Source organism: Papaver somniferum, chromosome 11 (genome assembly GCF_003573695.1).
Source record: "Papaver somniferum cultivar HN1 chromosome 11, ASM357369v1, whole genome shotgun sequence".
NCBI classification, from domain to species: Eukaryota; Viridiplantae; Streptophyta; class Magnoliopsida; order Ranunculales; family Papaveraceae; genus Papaver; species Papaver somniferum.
This window is the reverse complement of record NC_039368.1, coordinates 68,431,293-68,437,544: the sequence shown is the minus strand read 5'-3', so window position 1 is coordinate 68,437,544 and position 6,252 is coordinate 68,431,293. Positions and strand designations below refer to the sequence as shown.

The window sequence follows — 6,252 nt, the reverse complement described above, 5'->3', positions numbered from 1 at the left end:
ATTTTGAATTAATCAAAACAGATAGACTTTTGGTATGAAATAGATTTCTCTTTATATAAACAAAAATCAAGGATAGACTACTACACTCAGTATGACAAGAATACAAATTTTTTCTATAATTCAGTTAAACTTAGAAACATGTATAACACCATCCACACCTCAAGAGATAGTCAAGGAAATTGGTTGGAGAATAAAGAAAAAGTCGTCTCTTTGCTTTCAACACATTTTAAAAGTATTTATACTTCTTCTTCGTCGTGTTCTACTGACATTGATGATGTTCTTCAAGATATTAAGCCAATTATTACAGCTGATCTCAATGCAAAGCTTGTTGAGATTCCTAGTGTTGAGGAAATTCATTCCACTGTTAATAGTATGGCGCCTTGGAAATCCCCGGGGCCAGATGGTTTCCCGGGGGTTTCTTTAGGGATAATTGGGATCTGGTTTCTGCTGAGGTAATTAATCATGTTCAAGGGTTTTTTCGTCGTAAGTTTCTTCTTAAGCAACTTAGTCACTCCTTCATTGCTTTGATTCCTAAAGTTAGTAACCCCTCCACTCCAAATGATTTTCGGCCGATTAGTCTAACTAATACAGTATACAATATTATTTCAAAAATTCTTACTAATCGTTTAAAACACCTTCTAGATTCCTTAATTTCGCCATATCAGTCTGCTTTTATAGTTAATCGTCAAATTCATGATAATATCATCATAAGTCATGAAATCCTCCATTCTTTTAAAATTAGGAAAAGCAAAAATAACAAAGTGGCTTTATGGCCATTATGTTGGATTTGTCGAAAGCTTTTGATCGACTTGAATGGTGTTTCATAATGTTTTTTTTTAAGAAACTTGGTTTTTCGATTGACTGGTGTCAAATGATTTTCCAGTGCATAAATACTGTCTCTTATTCTATCTTGGTGAATGGCTCACCAGGAGATGTGTTTTTTCCTACTAGAGGCATTAGGCAGGGAGATTGTTTATGTCCCTATATTTTCATCATTTATATGGAAGCTCTTTCCCAGATTTTGTTGAAAGGTGAGAAAGAGAATGTTATTCAAGGTTTCAAATTGAGAAGGGATAGTCCTCCAATCTCTCATTTATTTTTTGCAGATGATTGCATGCTTTTTTCAAAAGCTTCGCTTACCTATGCTAGAAATCTAATGAGAATTATTAACAAATTTGCAACAGCTTCTGGCCAAGCTATTAATCTAGAAAAATCGGGTTTTTTTACCAGTAATAAAATGCATCATAAGCATATTAAGATGCTCTCAAAAACTTTAGGAATCAAATTCCTGAGTAGCTCTGAAAAATACCTTGGTACTCTTCTGTTTGTTAAAAGAGATAAAACTAAATCTTTCCATTTTCTAATTCAAAAGTTCTATGATAGGCTCAGTAATACTAAAAGATCAAATCTTAATGGGACTGGTAGAACTGTGGTTACTAAGCATGTTCTCTCTAGTCTAGCTATTTACCATATGTCTTGTTTCCCATTTCCTAAAAATATTACTTCTAAAATTGACTCTATTCAGCGAACTTTCTGGTGGTCTAAAAAGAATTCAAGAAGAGGGGCTTACTTTCGTTCTTGGGGGGGACATTGGGAAATCAAAACTGAATGGTTGTTTTGGTATCAGAAATACTTATGCTACAACCAGAGTTCTTATAGCTAAGATAGGGTGGAGAATTTGTGAAAACCCTGATCAGTTGGTTGCTATCTTCCTTAAAAACAAGTATTTTCCTAATCAGAATATATTAGAAATAGATAAGGCGGCTAATACTTCTTCTTGGATCTGGGAAGGTATAGTAAATAATTTGGTTTTCCTTAGAGCTAACTTGGTGTACAAGATAAATGATGGTAGCATAACTAGGATTTGGGAGCATAATTGGTTGCCTAGTAGCTCTTCTCCTCCTACTTCTACAAATTCTAACTTTGGGAATTATATTTATGTTAGTGAACTTATTGATTGGCAAGTTAACGGATGGAACCTTGGTCTTTTTTCTTCTCTGTTTTCGCATGAAGATGTTAAAAAGATTAGAACTTTAAAGATAAAGGTCACTAAAAAAGATGATATTATGTGGGCTCATACTTTAATATGTAATTTTACGGTTAAGTCAGCTTATAAAGCTTATATGAATGAATCTTACTCAACTGATGATGCATCTTTCTGGAAAAAAATTTGGTCCTTATATTGTTTACCTAAAATAAAAAAAATTGTGTGGAAGATTTTTGCTCACATGCTGCCTGTAAATTCAGTTCTCAAGTTCTATAATCCAGCTATTGATGACTGTTGTCCGTTGTGTAGAAAAGAATTGGCCAAGCATTGGTGAAATAGTGTTCTGGTCAATCTGGAAGTTAAGGTGTGATGTTATTTTTAGAAATGAGCAGGTGTCTCTTGACAGAACTATAATGGATATTAAAAGATCTTTAAATACCTATATAATAGCTCCCTCTTCGTTTAAGATGGATGCTACTTATGTAAATAAGTTTACAATCCAGGATTTCGATTATATCATGTTCATTGATGGGTCTTTCAAAAAATTTGACATGGGTATTGGAATCATGCTTTGTGACAATGCAGGAAGAATAAAAAGGTGCAGAGCAGACTTTGGACTGATTTCAAGTGCTTTTGCGGAAGAGACAAAGGCGCTAACTTTGGCTTCCTCTTGGGCGGAAGAGATGAGTCTTTCTAAGGTCCTTTTTCTAAGTGATTGCCTTCAGCTAGTAAACTTTGTGAATGAAGGAAAGGGTGATATAGATTGGAGATGTCTGGATCTCCTAGAAGATTATCGGATTTCATTTTCTGCTCGTTTGAACTTTAAAATAGGTTATGTAAAGCGTATTAAGAATAAGATTGTGGATAGACTTGCTCGTCGAGCTAGGACTTTAAGTTTAAGAAACATATGTAATTCTTCTCCTCAGTTCCTGAACAATGTAATGGGAGAAGATTCCTTAAGTGATATTTGTAATAGTCTTTTTAAGTAATGGTAAGTTTGTTTTTCTCAGCAAAAAAAAAGTAATTTTTCTCACCAAAGTATTTTAAGGATTTCTGAAAAACACCAATAACAAATTATTTTAATTTTTTCAAACATTTCTTACTGCATCATCATGTAATATGACAGTTAAAGAACTTAAATATCACAAACGAGATCCAATAAATCATGTAATAATTTCTTACTGCATTCTAAATTGAGAGAACATCTTATCTACCATGATCGTTAAACTTACACCATGAATTAACCCAAAAATTACCCTCAATGGTACAAAGCCGGAAAACTATCCACCAAAACCAATCAAAATTAAACAACTACCATTATCACCACAACCTTCGCAATTCACCACCACAAGTGCCAGATCACAATCACTATGAAATCATTAGATAGAACTAGGTTTAGTGATCTACAGAATAAATTTCAAATTAAAAATCCAAAAATCAAAATCGAACATAGAACAAAAATAAAATAAAAATAAAATCGATTGAGCTAATTAACACAGAAATTGTTAAAGGGTTTCAAAACAAATTGTACCTGAAATTTGTTCGAGTCTCTGATTGCAAACAAAATCCCAAATCCACATTTTCTCTCTCTCTGTTTTACTACTCACAAGTGGAAGATGATTTCCATGAATACCCTATTTTGTTTGTTGGATCACAATCGATTGGTGAAGGTAGGTCTGGTTCTGTTTGTAAAGAAAAAAGATAAGGAGGCGGCAGATCTCGGCAGAGAGAGAGAGATTTGAGATAGGAGAGTGAGGAGGTAAAACATTCGGAGGAGTAGGGTTACGATCAATTTTTTTATTGTGCTATCATCCTTTGACGTATTAGTATCTAAATCTCTTACATGCGTAGATGAAGATAACTTGGTTTTAATCATCATAACCTCAGCCGTTTATCTTGGGACCACAGGGATGGCTAAACACCTCTGACATACGTAAGCATATCCTTATTAACATTTTTATTTACCTTTTTTTTTTAATTTACTTTGATAGAAATTTATTTTTATTCTTGAATTTTCTTTGACCGGGTTTTGATTATATAGTATAAAATAAAAAGTATTTTTAGCATCATCACAATAGAATTAAATGGTGTCAAAAATATATAATCATAAAAAACTTATTAGTGATTAGACATTATTTCGTCTCTAAATGAGGTCACTAAAAACTTATGATTGACGAAACACGAGTCTCGTCGCGGAAAACCTAACAACAGTGACAAAAATTATTTTGGTCGCACTAACTAAACTTCAACAATGAAATATTCTTCGCCTCAAAAACTATCATCACCAAAGCCATGTTTTCTTGTAGGCAACCATTTTCCTGGTAATATTTACTTACTCTAGCTTGGTCGTTTATCGCTTGTATGTCACCATCTCATGCTTACCCCGCAACAATTCCACTGTTACGTGCTAAGCAGTGGACTTAATGTTGATGGTGGTTTTTAGTTCAGGGCTAAATTTGTAAAACTCTGCATTTAATGTGCTGTCACTCTGCAAAGAAACGGAGCCATGTAAAAGTGATGAGTATTCAACCTCTTCACTGGCGCATTTATTGAGCAACAAATATTCACATGAAATTTACCCAAAATGGTGCATGTAGCAACAATCCCAGATATTTTGTAAATTTTGGCACCTTGCCTATATAATTTAGTTAATATGAGTTTCTTTGAATGCTTTATCTGCTATGTTCCCCGGCTGAACCCTTAATATTGGTATGGCATGACAATTTTTGTTCACTCACAGCAGAGTAGTACGAATTTCCAAGTATCAAGGTTAAGGTCCTTGCATAAAAGTATTCAATCAGAAAGCATACTACTCTCTGTCAATAAACTTAAAGAACTCTGTGTCAACACATAGAATTCAATCAATTTTGTGATAATTCAGAAGATTCAGATATTACCCTAACTAATTTACCAAATCAAAGTTTTGCGCCCTGCGCAGTATATTAGACCTCGCCTGTCGAAACTAAGCCTAGGAGAACTAGGAAATTAATCCTCTATGGATTAGTAGGTGCAAAATCTTACCCACGATCAGAAAACAAGGAATAAAATGAGCCACATAATAGGAGCAGCAACAAAGGGAGGTGTGGCCATGCCATAGGCCAACCGTCGCCACTTGCAAGTGGCCACACCCCATGCTGCTCGAACTGGCCCCTATTTCCCGTCGACCAATCAGGTCGCCTTAAACCCGCCACACGCACATGAGTTGTGGCTGGGCCCATACTTGGCGTCCCTATTTCCCATCGACCAATCAGGTCGCTTTAAATCCGCCACACGCACACTAGAAGTGTGGCCACACCCATGCTTGGCTGGCCCCTCTTCTTAATCGACCAATCAGGTCGCTCTAAACCTGCCACAGTATCAAAAGAGGCAAAGTTTCTCCAGATGGTCACAATGCCAAATTGGCTTTCCAAAGTCGCGCCAATACGGTAATTGGCATGCCAAACATGCCAAACGTGACATGCCGAACATGCCATGCCGCGTCAATACGCTAATTGGCATGCCAAACATGCCAAACGTCCCACTTTGCCGCAATAGCATGCCGAACATTCCAAACGTTCCACTTTGCCGTAGTAGCATGCCAATCGTATCAACATGCCATAAATAGCGTGCCAACGTGCTAACCAACTTCTTGTTCGTGGCCAAACGCCATGACATATTCCAATTAGGGTATTCCAAACACGGCTCTGCCTTATTCGAAACCTTAGTTTCCAGTCGTGGTCCAATTCCGCCACTTTGGCCCTACAATATGCCACGAGCCTGTGGTTATCCCATATTATGGCCTGCCGTAATTCCTTCAACGTGGCCATGGCACCTATTGCATAAAACGCCATCGTGCAGCGGCCATGCCACGCGCGCTAATTAGGGTTTTGATATGCCAAACCTAATTTAGATAAAGTTGCCACGCCAACTAAGTCAAGTAATTCTCCTAAGACATTAAGTTTGATATAGAAACAGGGTCAATGTTGCCAGAGCCATATTTGGGTCTAACACCAATATGCCAAAATAGCTTCCATGCCTACGCCAGGCGCTACTATGCCACTGACATGCCGCTATATGCCACCACACCATTGGCATGTGCCAATGACGCCACTGTTCAACCATCAGGCGCCAATAGAATGTGGCCCTAATCAGTGGCCACCCTTTCTCATGAGTTACGATCTCAGCCATCCAAATTCGCCACAGAATTGACAGACCTGTGGCAAATTTTGGGCGACCAACTAAGACAAGCCAAATAGCATCACTTGTTATTCTTCTATGGCAAGTCT

General features: G+C 36.8%; 1 long non-coding RNA gene across 1 annotated transcript; it reads right to left on the bottom strand.

The window, feature by feature from the left end:
- Positions 1-3,132: 3,132 nt before the first annotated feature.
- On the bottom strand, positions 3,133-3,784 carry LOC113320504. The gene is made up of 2 exons (XR_003346134.1): positions 3,519-3,784; positions 3,133-3,355 (listed from the first exon to the last, which is right to left on the bottom strand). It is a non-coding gene; the product is annotated as an uncharacterized LOC113320504 (long non-coding RNA).
- Positions 3,785-6,252: the final 2,468 nt, after the last annotated feature.